Raw genomic sequence first — 14,715 nt, 5'->3', positions numbered from 1 at the left:
ATTTTTCTGGGTGTCCATCATTCAACCTAGCACAGCAGACAAACGCCAGGCATAGACGAGGTGAGGAAGGACCCTGGCCTGTAGGCTCCCCAGGGCGGGCGGCCCTGCCAACACCCAGCTTTGGGACTTCCAGTCCCCAGAACTGTGTGATGCCACATGCTTTGCTAGAGCAGCCCTAGGAAACCAAGGCACTGGGATTCTCCTTCCCTCAGGGATTTGCCACATTCTCAATAGCAGGCAGTTTCCTCCACGGAAGGAGAGACAGTGTCGCTTAGGGGCAGTCTGAGCAGGCGTTCAGGTGCCTGGGTGCCGTCTGGGTTCAAATCCTGAATTCTCAGCTTAGTAGCTGTGTGACCATGAGCACATTTTTTACTCTGATTTGTTCTTGATTTCTAACATGCCTGCAGAGAAGTGCCCTCATCCATGTACATTCTGCTTTTTCACCAACTGCACAGCCCTGTACAAGCAGCTCCCAGATGGAGAAACAGAAGTCTCAGTCTCCCAGACACCCCCTTGTGCCCCTTCCCAGGTGTTGCCCCCAAAGTAGCCACTATGACTTCAGGCACCTTGGAATAGTTTGGTCCATTTTTGTGCTTTAAAGGGTTTGGCAAACTTTTCCTGTAAAGGCCCGGAGGATAAATATCATCGGGGTTGGGGGCCACCCAGGCTCCATCACGACTGTCAGTCTAGTGTAAATGCAGCCGAGACAATTTGTAAGTGGGGGAGCGTGACTGTGCCCAAAATCTCTGAGGGCACCAAAATTTAAATGTTTCGTAATTGTTGCTTGTTATGAAATACTATTCTTTTGATTTTGCCTTTTCAACCAAATAAAAATGTAAAAAAACATTCTTAGCTGATAAGCCATACCAAAAAAAAAAGGGGGCAGAAAGTAGGATTTGGCTCACTGCTGTAGTTTGCTCGTGCTTGCTATAAATAGATGGAATTGTAGAGTAGGAATTTTGGGGTCTGGCTTCTTTCCTTGCGTGAATTAGTAACAGGACCTGCCCTGTGGGGGTGTGTGAAAATTGACTTAAAATTCATGTAAGCGCACTTAGGACAGTGCCCCGTACATAACAAGTACTTTATAATGTTACCTATTATCATTCTTACTGTGTTGTGAACTCTGACACCATGACTGCAGGTATTCCTACAAGCCACGTGGTGACCTCAAAGCAAGAGGCGGTCTTTCTCCACCCACCAGCGAGCAGAATGCCAGGAGGGATCTGATTGGCTCAGCCCGGGACCCAGGGCCACCTTTGAACCAATTGCTTGGCTCAGGGAATGGGGTCATCTGATTGGCCAGGCTTGGGTCATGTGTCCACCCTTTGTTTGGGGTCCTTTAGTGCAGGTGTTCTTAACCTTTTGTGTTCCACGGACCCCTTGGCCTGTCAGGTGAAAACCACGACCCTTGCTAAGTCCACACTATACTGTGTCTCATTTAATAAATCTATCACACCCGCACCAACACGTCCCCACAAGATTACTGTTTCTTTGCATTTCAATTCGAACTCAGGGACCCCTTGTTAAGAGGCCCTGGTTTAGGGAAGCAGATGTGGCTCAAGCCAGTGGGCTCCCGTCTACCATATAGGAGGTCCAGGGTTCAATGTCCAGGGCCTCCTGGTGAAGGCGAGCTGGCCCATGCACTGAGCTGGGCCGCGCAGAGTGCTGGCCTGCGTGGAGTACGCACAGGAGCGCTGCCCCGCGCAGGAGTGCTGGCCCATGCGGAGAGCTGGTGCAGCAAGATGACGCAACAAAAAGAGACATGGAGGAAGCGGCTGTGGCTCAGTCAGCTGGGCTTCAGTCTACCATCTGGGAGGCCCTGGGTTCGCGTCCTGGGCTTCCTTGCAAAGGCAGGCTCGCTCGCCTGCCACAGAGTGCCGCTGCCCGCAAGCGCCGCGGAGGGCCGACTCAGCAAGGTGATGCAAAAACAAAAGGGAGACAAGTAAAAACACAGAAGAACGCACAGCAAATGGATGCAGAGAGCAGACAACAAGCAACCTGCAAGGTGGGGAGGAATAAAAATAAATAAAAAAAAAATACAGACTCACAGAAGAATGCACAGCGAATGGACAGAGAGCAGACAGCAAGCAAGCCTCAACCAGGGGAATAAAAAAAAATTTAAAAAAGAGACATGGAGGAGAAATAATAAGAGACACAGCAGACCAGGAAGCTGAGGTGGCACAAGAGAATGGTCACCTCTCTCCCACTCTGGAAGGTACTAGGATCTGCTCCCTGAGCCACCTAACAAGAATACAAGCAGACACAGAAGGACACACAGTGAACGGACACAGAGAGCAGACAATGGAGGGAGGGGGGAGAACTAACTAAATAAATAAAACTTAAAAAAAAAAAGAGGCCCTGGTTTACAAAGGGAAGGGGATGGAAAGATGTGTGTGAGCGGGCCATGGGTTTTACTAGCGACTTTAGCCTTGTTGTGTGACTCTGAGTGACATCCTGGAGGACAGGCTCTCACCAGTCAATACCTCTGGGGGTTTGAAGTTCCTTCTCCTGTTATCTATTGATCTGCAGCTCATTGCTTGGCGTCCGTCACGTGATCGAGGGCAGGTGATGGCTGCCCAACATTCCCAAGTCTTTTTTTTTTTAAAGATTTATTTATTTATTTAATTCCTCCCCCTCCCCTGGTTGTCTGTTCTTGGTGTCTATTTGCTGCGTCTTGTTTCTTTGTCCGCTTCTGTTGTCGTCAGCGGCACGGGAAGTGTGGGCGGCGCCATTCCTGGGCAGGCTGCTCTTTCTTTTCACGCTGGGCGGCTTTCCTCATAGGTGCACTCCTTGCACGTGGGGCTCCCCCACGCGGGGGACACCCTTGCGTGCCAAGGCACTCCTTGCGCGCATCAGCGCTGCGCATGGCCAGCTCCACACGGGTCAAGGAGGCCCGGGGTTTGAACCGCAGACCTCCCATATGGTAGACGGACGCCCTAACCACTGGGCCAAAGTCCGTTTCCCCTCCCAAGTCTTTTTGATATGGAGAGGGAGAGTGGGAATGAGGGCGACGATTGTCTGGCTGCTTCCGGCTGTTGGGGGCCGTGGTGGGGGACGCTGCTGCTCCTTCTCTGGCTGGGCTGCAAGCGGGGCTCTTGAGAATCTGGAGTTAGGGGCATGTAGGTGATGCGTCTCATCAGCAGAACGTTGTTGACGCGTGTCTCAGGCCGGGCACGGCTCTCTAGATGAAATTGCAGAAGGATCTGAAGAGGAAAGGACCAAAGATTAATGGAGTGACAGCTGTGACGATAAAGGGAACAAAAGGCATGAAAAGAGACATGATCCAGGTGCCCCAGCTCCTGCAGAATTGGGACTTTTCAGGTTTTGATTTATTTTTTGGATTTCGTTGGTAACTGGTTGGACTTGTCCTGAGTGGTTGACGTAGAAGCAACACTCTTCTCCCAGAAAGGCTTCAGGTGCACCTTGGGTGGGGGTTAGAGCATCGCATGCCCGCCTATGCAGTAGGACTGCTTCTGCCAGGGACTGTCGCTGTGTGTCCAGCACCCTTAAACCTACTGAGATTTCTTCGGTGAGTTTGGTGAGGGTGGCGGGCGGCTGTGAGTACTGATGCTGAGAGTGACCTCGAGAGGTTCCGGTGAGCCCGAGAGTGATCACGATGGGGATGGGTCCTGCGCGTTTAGATTTTGAGATGAGGGGTCATAGAAGGGAGGTAGGGGTGGCTGAGATATTGGTGTAGCCCATCCAGGGGACAGCATGGGCTAACGTGCAGGCGGGGAGAGAATGGGATAGAGAGTTACTGCATGGGAATGACAAGCCCGATTTCCTGGGGCTACGTAGAAGGACGTGGTCCAGTTACTACATACGTTTCCTTGTGCGTCTTTCCTCGGAACAGGTTTTGGGCTAGAGATAGGGCCGTAGTTGGGTTGGGGCTGGTTTGGTGTTGATACGTGGTCGAAGGCTCAGAGGTATCCTCTGACGGGATTCCAAAGCATAGGAAGTGGTGTTTCAGGACAGACAGTTGTCGTGTCGTCCAGCAAGCAAATAAAAGGTAATGATGAGGTGATGGGGATCAGCAGGTTGTGCCGAGGGTCTGCCTTGGTTCCCCCAGTTGGGTTGTAAGAGGTCGCAGGAGGGGTTATAGGTGTGTGAGTTGCTGTGTAGTCACAACCGGGCTAGCGCCACGCGGGTGCCCGCGGAGCAGGGCCTTTACCGAGTGGCCTAGGGGCGCCTTCTCTGTTCCTGTGGAATGTGTGTCTGCCCTGGTTTGGGGGAATTTGGCCGAGAGTTTCGGCTTTAGTGGTGTTGGCTGTGGCGCGAAATGGGAAGTGTAAATGTGAGATGCTGAGGTTGGTACCGAGGGGTCCCGTGTGGGGCGGTTTATCTTCCAGGTGTTGATTCAGGAATGGACGGACAGATTGCGTCTGTGACAGGCTTGGGGGAGAGTGCTACCGTTTTCTGGTCACCCTGGACATGCTCTCTCAGACTTCCTGGGATGAACATGATCGTGTCTGCCCACTCTTTTTCTGAAGCAGGGATTATCGTGGGTGGCTTGGATCGGGGGGACACAGCCAGCACGAGGGCAGGTTGAGATACTGGGTCGCTTGGTTGGCTAGGAGTACGGTGTGCTGAGGGCCGGGCGAACACAGGCTGAGGGGTGGCTGTAGAGCGAAGACAAGACAGGGGTGTTCATTTTAATTTTGTTGGGATTTTATGAGAATGATAAAAGTGAGGAAATATATTTGCTCCGGGGTGTATGAGAAGAAATCTCCTTGGAGCCAGAGGTCAGAGAAGCACAGCAACAGTTGGGAAATGTAAATGGGGGTTTGGTAGGAAGTTTGTAATTCTTGGAGGAGAATTGACAAGAAATCTTTGAAGAGCTCCGTGAGCATGAGCTTCGCGGGTTTGAGTGCCACCAGTAAAGGAGCGGTGGCAGGCTGGGCACCACATGGGGTGGCGCACTCTGCTATACCCGAAACAACCAGAGAAAGAAGGAGGTAGAGGTTAGCACAAAGAGAACGGCCACCCGACAGGCTGTGGACGTGTTTCCGGCTTGAAATAGGATTGGTCTCACCCGGAAGTTTGCGAAATAACAGCTCAAGTTCTCTCGAGGTGGCCAGTGTTGTCAGGGGCTGGGGAAGTGAGGAAGACAAAGTGGTTTCTGGAGGTTGCGGGGTGGGTTTGAGTCGGGAAAAGTGAATCCAAGACGAGACACCAACCAGTTTAGCTGCTGTGGGCATACTCAGTAATATTAGACGGGATCCAGCCCATGGGGGTCGGAGAGGTTTAGGGTGCAAGACTTTCAGGTAGACCCACTCTCCTGGAGCTTGGGGATGGGGCCTCTGTTGACAGTTGGGGTAGATTTTCTTGAACTTGCTAAGTATGTGTTGGGTTTTGTTTCAAATGGGGAGGTAGGGAAGCAGATGGGGCTCAACTGAGAGAGCATCTGCCTACCAGGGTTCAAACCCAGGGCCTCCTGACCCGTGTGGAGCTGGCCCACGGGCAGTGCTGATGCGCGCAAGGAGTGCCATGCTACGCAGGGGTGTCCCCGCGTAGGGGTCCCCCGCATGCAAGGAGTGCGTCCCACAAAGCGGAGCTGCCCCACGTGAAAAAAGTGTCGCCCACCCAGGAGTGACGCTGCACACACAGAGAGCTGATGCAGCAAGATAGGGCAACAAAGAGAGACACAGTTTCCCAATGCTGCTGACAAGAATACAAGCAGACACAGAAGAACACACAGCGAATGGACACAGAGCAGACAACAGGAGGGAAGGGAAGAGAAATAAATAAAATAAATATTTTAAAAAATAAAACTAAACTAAAATAAAATGGGGCGGTAGCTGCTTAAGAGTGAGGAGGGAGGGAGGAAACTTTCTAAGACATAGGGTCGACATTCGTGATTTCAAAGGGGCTGACGAGGTGGGGTACACGAGGAAGAGAGCGGAGTCTGAGGACTGCAACTGGGGCAAGTTCTATCCAAGTGGTCTGAGTTTGGATCAGGAGTTTAGCGAGGTATGCTTCTATCAGGCTGTTTGCGGGTTCTGCTTTGCCTGATGACCAGGGCCGATATGGAACGTGTCATTTCCAAGTCAAGTTAAGAGCAGTGCGTACCCTCGGGCTACCCAGGATAGGAAGGCGGAGCTGTTATCTGATTGTACTGAGGAACCCGGGACGATTTCACGATTTCACGTCCTAGGGCTCTGGTTACCCCGCCTGCCTTTTCTGAGGTGCTAGGAAGGTTTCCACCCAGCTGAGAGGGTGTCAGCCAGGACTGACAAGGATTTTACTGCAGGCATGTAGGTGAATTCCACCTGCCAGTCCTACCTGGGTGTCTGTCTGTGTGCTTGACGAGTAGGAATCTGGGTTTTCTGAGGCAGCTTTTGGGGTGAAGTTGTTGGGCAGATGTGGCAGGACGCCGAGATTTCTGACAATTTTGTGAGAGCTACGAAGTGGGAGAGCGGCCGGATCCGTGGCTTAGGGCCGACGTGGAAGTGGTTAGGTAGGGAAGCGACGATGTCTAGCTCCTCCTGGTTCGGGGACACTATCTTGTCGTCTTTGAAAATCCACCCCTTCTTGGTCTTTGCCCTGGCCCGCAGAGAGGAACGGCTTTCCTCTAAGCTGAGGGGCCGTGCTCGGAGCTTCGATGGGCGTGTGAGATGGGCCTTTGGTTCTGGTGGCCTGGCGCTTCGCCTCTTTGCCTGCTCTTCTCCTGGGCAGCTGGGTCGCTCTGTTTCTGGGGCACCTTGCAGGGAGGGGCTGCTGCGTGCGGGGGCAGCCTGGCAACCTGAAGGAGTTTCGGAATCAGGCGGCGACTGACGATGGAAGACCCGTTGGTGGGGAGGGACCCTCCTCTCCACAGGGAGCACCTGCGTGTACGGCGTGATGTGCGTGCTTGCAGTCGGTGTGTATGTTGACCGGGAGCTTTGGCCTCTAGTTAGGGCTCCGGTGAGGGCTCTGGGTCCTGCTCGCTGGGAAGCTGTGCCTGTTGGTCACGGGTCTGATCCTAACACTCTGCCGGCTTCCTATCGCACCCCCTGCCTGCGCGGAGTTGTCCGTTTTGGTGGAGCTGCTGTCGGTGAAGCAGTTTGGAGCAGGTTCTGGCAGGGGTAGATCTGAGATGGTGGGAAGTGGGTTGATGAAGTGAGCAAGAATTTCTAAGCGGTCGTGTTCTGGGGTTTTCTTTTCTTTTTTTTAAAGATTTATTTTATTTATTTCTCTCCCCTTCTCCCCCGTTGTCTGCTCTCTGTGTCCATTCACTGTGTGTTCTTCTGTGTCCGTTTCTATCCTTATCAGCGGCACCAGGAATCTGTGTCTTTTTGTTGTGTCATCTTGGTGCGTCAGCTGTCCTTGTGTGCAGCACCACTCCTGGGCAGGCTGCACTTTTTTCACGCAGGGTGGCTTTCCTTGAGGGACGCGCTCCTTGTATATGGGGCTCCCCTACACAGGGGTACCCCTGCATGGCAGAGCACTCCTTGCGCACGGCAGCCCTGTGCATGGGCCAGCTGCACACGGGTCAGGAGGTTCTGGGGATCGAACCCTGGGCCTGCATATGGTGGACGGACGCGCTGTCAGTTGAGCCACGTCCGCTTCCCCTGGGGTTCTCATGTTTGTATTAGGTATGGGGATTAGGGCAGCGGGATTACGGGAGAGGCACGGTGCAGAGAACATTTGGGTTTTGGAGGAGGGTCGCATGTATGGCTTGTAGCGAGTGTTAGGGATGAGTGTAATAGCTTGATGGGCCTGTGTGAGGAGAGAGTGTGAGGAGGATACGTGGAGGGCTTGGAAGGACACCAATCTTCCAGGTTCCTGAACAAGTAGGGCGGTGGCTGCTAAAGCTGAGAGACGGTGAGGCCTCCCTGTGATAGTCCCGTCTAGCTGTTCTGAGAAGGACGCAACTGCGCGGGGGCCAGGCCCATACCTGTGGGTTAGGAGTCCTCGCGCACCCCCCCTCGCATCTGTGCGTAAACGGAAAGGCGGGCCTGGCTTGGCAGAGCTGAGGCTGGTGCAGTGCCCAGGGCCCTCTGTAGCTGCCTGAATGGGCCGTTCCTGAGCTAGACCTTTGTGAGTGGGGGTTAGGTGTGGTCCGAGGTAAGTGACCTCGGGGGTGGAAAACTGGCCCTTATCAGGGGAAACTCGGTACTTCCTGTCTGCGAGCAAGCTGAGAAGAGCGATGGTTTGCTTGATGGAGAATTCCAACGAGGGGCTGCGTAGGAGGAGGTCGTCGAGGAATCCAAGAGAAGGCTGGGTGTTAGTGACAGGGTCGAGAGAGCACAGGCTGCAGCCTGACCGAGTGCATGGGGCTGTCACGGAAACCCTGAGGGAGGGCTGTCCACCTGAGTTGTTGGGGAACTGTGGTCGTTGGGTTTGTCCAGGCACAGGTGGATAGGTTCTGGGGGGAGCGATCAAGAGGGCCAGGGAAGAAGGCAGCTGCAAGGTCCACGAGTGAAGTGAGAGGTGTTGAGGGTATTCTGGAAAGCAGTGCATATGGGCTGGGAACCACGGGAGGGAGAGACTGAGTGGCCTCGTTAACTGCTCGTAGGTCCTGAACTAAACAGTAGGTGCCGCTGGGTTTCTCTACAGCTAATAGAGGAGTGCTGGCAGGGGAACTGGTTGGCCAGAAGGGCCTGCAGAAAGGAGTCGGTTGATGATGGACTGTCGCCCAAGTATTTCTTGGGGGGATAGAGGATATTAAAATTTGTTTGGAAAGCATTTGTGGTTAAAAAGGGTGACTTTAACAGGCTTGTGATGTTTAGAGATTGAGGCGTGTTCTGTGCCCCAGACAACTGGGATGGCCGCTCTTTAAGGACAGGGGGGAGATTTGAGGTGGGGGGTGGGAGCGGATGTAGGAGGAAAAGCCTGTCTGTTGAGAGCCGGGAAGTTAATAGTTGCACGCGGCTTGGCTAACAGATGGCGCCCTGTTAAGAGCGTGGGGCAGGCAGGTATGGTTAGGAATGAGTGTGTGAAGGAAACTGTTCCAATGAGGCCTGTTAGAGGTTGTGTTTGCAGAGGATTTAGGACCTGGCCGTTAACCCCCACAATAGAGATTGGGGAACTAAAGGTCTGGCATGTTCTGGTAAGACCGAGTAAGTAGCCTGTGCCTAAAAAAGGAGATTGGGGGACGCGGTTGTGGCTCAACTGATAGAGCGTCCACCTACCATATGGAGGGTCCAGGGTTTGATCTTCAGGGCCTCCCAGCCCATGTGGTGAGCTGGCCCACGCACAGTGCTGCCATGCACAAGGAGTGCCCTGCCACGCAGGGGTGTCCCGCATAGGGGTGCCCCACGTGCAAGGAGTGCGCCCCTCAAGGAGAGTCACCCCGCACGAGAAAAGTGCAGCCCGCCCAGGAGTGGCACCGCACACATAGAGAGCTGACGCACAAAAATGACGCAACAACAACAAAAAGCAACCGTTTCCTGGTGCTGCATGACAAGAATGCAAGAGGACACAGAAGAACGCACAGCGAATGGACACAGAGAACAGAAAACGGGGGGGAAGGAGAGAGAAATAAATAAAATAAATTAAAAAAAAAAAACAACAAAAAGGAGATCAGCTCACCCGCCACAGTTTGATTGCCCTGGGTTCAGCTCTGGTGATGGAGGGGATGGGGGCTTCGAGCCTGGGGGGCGTCTGTCTTCTGCAGCTAGGCCCAGCCATCTGGGAGGGACAGTCCGGCTTGGGGTGAGGGGCTGACTTTGGAACAGCTGGTCCTGGACTAGCTGTCAAAGGGCAGTCTGATTTCCAATGTCCTTGATCCCAGCACCCCGGGCAGAGGCCTGGTGGAGCTCTGGGATTAGGGCACGCTTTTGCTGAATGTTCTCCCTTGCCACACTTGAAGTAGGGTCCCTGTTAGAAAGAAAGCTGCACCTATAAGAAAACTAAAGCTCACCTGATTGTGGAGGAGAAAAGAATTTTATTAATGATCTTGCAAGAATGGGCGCAGACCTGGACAAAATCGCCGCCAAACAACAAGAAACAGTGATAGTTATACCCTAAACCTAACATGCGGGTCCTTCCCCTGTTCCCCATGGATGGGGTACTTCAGGGGTTACAGCCTATCGGAGAGATCTAACTAACTTTCCCGGTTCCGCTCTGATTCCCGGCTCTGTGTTCCCTACACTCCCGCCACTGGGTGGCTCAGCGCGGCTTCCCCCCTGGTGCGGTTTTCAAATTTGGCGCTGCTCTCACCCCGGCCCCGCCCCCAGCACTCACCAATGGCTTTCCCTGTTCTAGCCCCGCCCCCAGCCCTCGCCATTGGCCCTCTCGCTTTGGCCCCGCCCCCAGCACGCACCATTGGTCCTCCCTCATTTCGGCACCACTTTTCAAATTCTTGGCGTCAAAGGCGCGGGAACCCCTACCCTCCCTCCTCCAACAGCAGCGCCTACTCTGGGTTCCCACAGTCCTGGTGGAGTGTGCATAGAGCCCGAGGGTGTTCTTAGGCGGTCTTGAACAGCCGCTGCAATGAAGTGGCATTTACCCTGATCTTACTTTAGTTTTTGTTGTTTAATTTCCTCATGTCTATTGTTAAAGACCCTGAATGCATTTTTGTTTGTTTGTTTTTTTCCTGAATGCGGTTTTAATTACATCTTTTTGAGGGGTTCGTGGCCCGTCCTCTAATTTTTGTAGTTTTTTCTTTATATTGGAGCTTGCTTGAGAAATCAAGTGGGTATGAAGACATAATTTTCCTGCCTCAGAATTGGCATCTAGGTTGGAGTATTTTAAAATGGCTTCTGTAAGGCTCATGAAGGCTGCTGGGTTCTCATCAGGCTTTTGGGTAATTTCCTGAACCTTGTCATAATTTGCAGCGTTTAGGGAGGCCTTCTTTCACCCTTGTTTGTGCAGGTAAGGAAGTGAGACCTGTGGGTGAGATCTGTGGAGTCGGGTTGGTAGTCCCAATCCGGGGTAGTGGGGGGATCGGCCGCCGGGCTGGTCGGGTGTTGACGGGGGGTCTTGGGTGAGAAGAGTGTCTGAAAGGGCCGTGGCTGCGGCCTGGGTACGCGCCTTCTCTTTGGGAGAGTGGAGGAGATTATGACATAGACATCCTGGAAGGTGAGGTCACGGATCACACGATGTCTTAGAATTCTTTGGTGTATTGTGTGGAGTCAGTAGAAAAGGAGCCTAAGCGTTTCTCGGTATGTGAGAGATCAGGGAGTGAAAAGGGGGCATGGACGTGCATGACGCCTTCTGGTCCGGCCACCTGCGTCTTGGAGAGGGAGGACAGGAGCTGGGGAAGGAGGATGGAGCGCGGGGAGTTGGGCGTGAGGGTGGGTGAGGAGAAGGGAGCGGGTTCAGGGGAGGTGTAGGAGAACAGGAGGGGGATGGAGTAGGTTTGGGGGTGCTGATGAGGCATATGGCGGTGGAGGAGGGATGTGATTGGAGGATCGAAGTCAAAAGAGGGGCTTTCTGTGTGTGGAAGGGGGGTCTACTGCAGAGAAGGAGGATTGGGTAGGTTGTTCAGGATTGGCAGAGGGAGGGACAGTTACGAAGGAAAAGGAAAGCCTGAATGCTGGGAACCTCCAACCATTTGCCACTGCATCGGATAAAGTCCTCGAGGTCTTGGAGAACTTGGACGTCAAAGGTGCTGTGTTCAGGCCGCTGGCTTTTGTTGTCTACTTTATATTGAGGCCAAATCGTAGTAAAGAATAATCCATTTTGGTTTGATCTCTCCTCTGGTATGGAGGGTTTTAAGGTTGCAGAGGAGACACCCCAAAGGGATGTCTTTTGGAGGAAGTGATTGGGAGTTTCCCGTGAGTTGTGGGATACGGGTGAGTTCGGGGTTCTTTCAGGTGAGGAGTGTGAAAGGAAAGAAGCAAGCGCCCTCGAATCTTTTACTTCCAGACTTGTTAGGGGCCAAGGCGCTGGTGACCGGACCTGGAACCTCTGGAGGCATCTCTGGAACCGGGAAGGTCAGGCAGTGGGGACAGTTCCCGGATGCCAGAGGGGATCACTGACCTAGCGCTAGATTTTCTGGGCACAGGCAAAACCGACAGGATCCTCCGGAGAGGTTCTGAGACGCACCCAAAGGCGAATCTGTGAGTGGTGTTGGGTGGAAAAGCGGCAGCGGTGAGGTGGAGGACCGCTACGGACTTGGCCTGCCTCAACAGGGCACGAAAATATAAGGTCCTGGTTCAGTGAGGCTCAAAGACAGACCGAAAATCAGGCAGAGAAGTTATTAGATCCCCGGCACAGTGGGGATCCGACGTGGGGCTTCAGCCGGCCCGGGCTGGGCTCGCTGCTTTTGAGCTGGGGTAACCGGGCGGGTTTACAGAAGGGACGTGGAGATGTGGTGCGCAGATACGGGGTGGACAATTTACTGACTTTTGCCCTCTTGGGAGGAGGTCTTGGGGAAGGGGAGGGGGACATGTTGGAATGTCAAACAGGACGTTTGATAAGCTTGTGATATTCTCGTGGTTGGTTTTGAGATGAGTACATCCTGCTGATGTACAATCAACGACGTTTAGTTGTGCATTCATCACCACACAAAATTTAAGAACAATGTCATTACTCCAAAAAGAGAAACCCCACACCCCTTAGCAGTCACCTCTCAATCCTCCATCCTTTCCCAGCCCCTACGTAACCACTAATCTAATTCTATCTTTGTAAATTGATTTATATTTACACTTTATATAAATGGAATCATACAATATGTAGCACTTTGTGTCTGGTTTCTTTCACTTAGCGTAATTTTTTTGCCTGATATTAACATCTTGCAACATTAACATTCTTCCGTTCAATTTCAAAGAAAAACACTCTGAAGTAATATAATCTTAACAGCTGTGGCCTTTTTTGATCAGATGAGTTGATGCTGTCTAAGGCCCAAAATAGCAGCTTGTAGGCCTTTTAGTTTCAATTTAGCTTTTACATTAAGAAGGATTTTGCATAGCACTGAATTTATAAGTCTGAATTCCAAAATTTTGAAATCCATAGCTGATCTTTTCTCAACCAACAAAATGTCTTGACTCATTTTAATTTTTCACCCCAATTATGTTTCACTTTCCCTTTTTTCCTTACTTCAGTTAACTTTAATAACTTTTCATGTTCAGTTTTCATTCTTTTCCTTGAACGTAATTTGGGAACATCAGCAAAACTGCCAGAATGTTAGTTATCTTAATAAGGCACGTGTATTTGGTAAGCTGGCCCACGCGCAGTGCTGATGCGCACAAGGAGTGCTGTACCACGCAGGGGAGCTCCGTGTGCAAAGAGTGCACCCCATAAGGAGAGCTGCCCCACACGAAAAAAACTCAGCCTGCCCAGCAGTGATGCCACACACTCAAAGAGCTGATGCAGCAAGATGAAGCAACGAAAAAGAGACACAGATTCCCAGTGCAAGCGGACACAGAAGAACACACAGCAAATGGACACAGAGAACAGGCAATGGGGTGGGGGGAGGGAGAAATAAAAAAATCTTAAAAAAAAAAAAAGGCATGTGTAATTAAAATATTATATGGGAACTATAATCACTAATTATGCTGTATTAAATATTAGGAGATATAGTTTGATAAACAAATGGCTCATGTGAAAACTGCTTGAGCCACATCTACTCCCAACACTTATTTTTCCATTTTTAAAAAATAATAGGAAGTGGATGTGGTTCAAGCGATTGGGCTCCTGTCTACCATATGGGAGGCCCTGGGGTCACTTCCCAGGGCCTCCTGGTGAAGGCAAGCTGGCCTGTGCCTTGGAGAGCTGGTGCAGCAAGATGACGCAACAAAGGGAGATTCAGAGGAAAGACAGCGAGAGATGCAGCAGGCCAGGGAGATGAGGCAGCTCAAGCAATTGAGGGCCTCTCTCCCACATCAGAGATCCTGGGATTGGTTTATGATGCCTCCTAAGGAGAAAGATGAGAAGAAAAGACAAGCAGACATGGAAGAACACATAGCAAGTGGACACAGAGAGCAGTCAGCAAGTGCAAACAACAAGGGGGGGAGTGATAAAGTAACTACTGATAATGCAAAACTTTCTTCTGCCATTTAAAAAAATAATAGTAATCCTTGTAGGTCTGAAGTGGTTTCTCATTGTGATTTTAATTTGCATATCCCTAATGGGTAATGATGGTGAATATATTTTCATATATTTATTGGCCATTTGAATATCTTATTTGGAGAAATGTCTATTCACGTCCTCTAGGGAGCCAGTGTGGCTCAGTGGTTGAGCACCAGCCTCTCGAATACAAGGTCTTAAGTTCAATCCCCAGTCCCAGTACCTCAAGAAATAAAATAAAATAAACATAAATAATTAAATAACATACTTTCCTATTTTTTTTTTACTGAGGATTGAACCCAGGACCTTGTACACGGGAAGCAGGTACTCAACCACTCAAGCTACATCTGCTCTCCCTTGGCCCATTTTTAAAATTGGGTTATTTGTCTTTTTGTTGTTGAGTTATAGGAGTTCTTCATAATTTTCTGGATATTAAGTCCTTATCCAATGTATGGTTTGGAACTATTCTCTCCCATTCTGTAGGTTGTCTTTTTCACTTTCTTGATAATTTCCTTCAAGGCACAAAAATTTTTAATTTTGGTGAAATTGAATTTATCTATTGTTTCTTTTGTTGCTTGTGGTGGCTTGGAGTTAGGCACCCCAGAAAAACATGTTCTCAATCTTAATCCATTCCTGTGGATATGAAACCATGGTAAAAAATACCTTTTGTGGGGAGGTGGTGTAGCTCAGTGGTTGAGCACCTGCTTCTCACGTACAAGGTCCTGGGTTCAATCCCTGGTACAAAAAAAAAAGTACCTTTTGATCGATTACTCCAGTTAA

This window comes from Dasypus novemcinctus, chromosome 18 (genome assembly GCF_030445035.2).
Source record: "Dasypus novemcinctus isolate mDasNov1 chromosome 18, mDasNov1.1.hap2, whole genome shotgun sequence".
Taxonomy (NCBI): domain Eukaryota; kingdom Metazoa; phylum Chordata; class Mammalia; order Cingulata; family Dasypodidae; genus Dasypus; species Dasypus novemcinctus.
Note: the sequence above shows the minus strand (reverse complement) of the source record.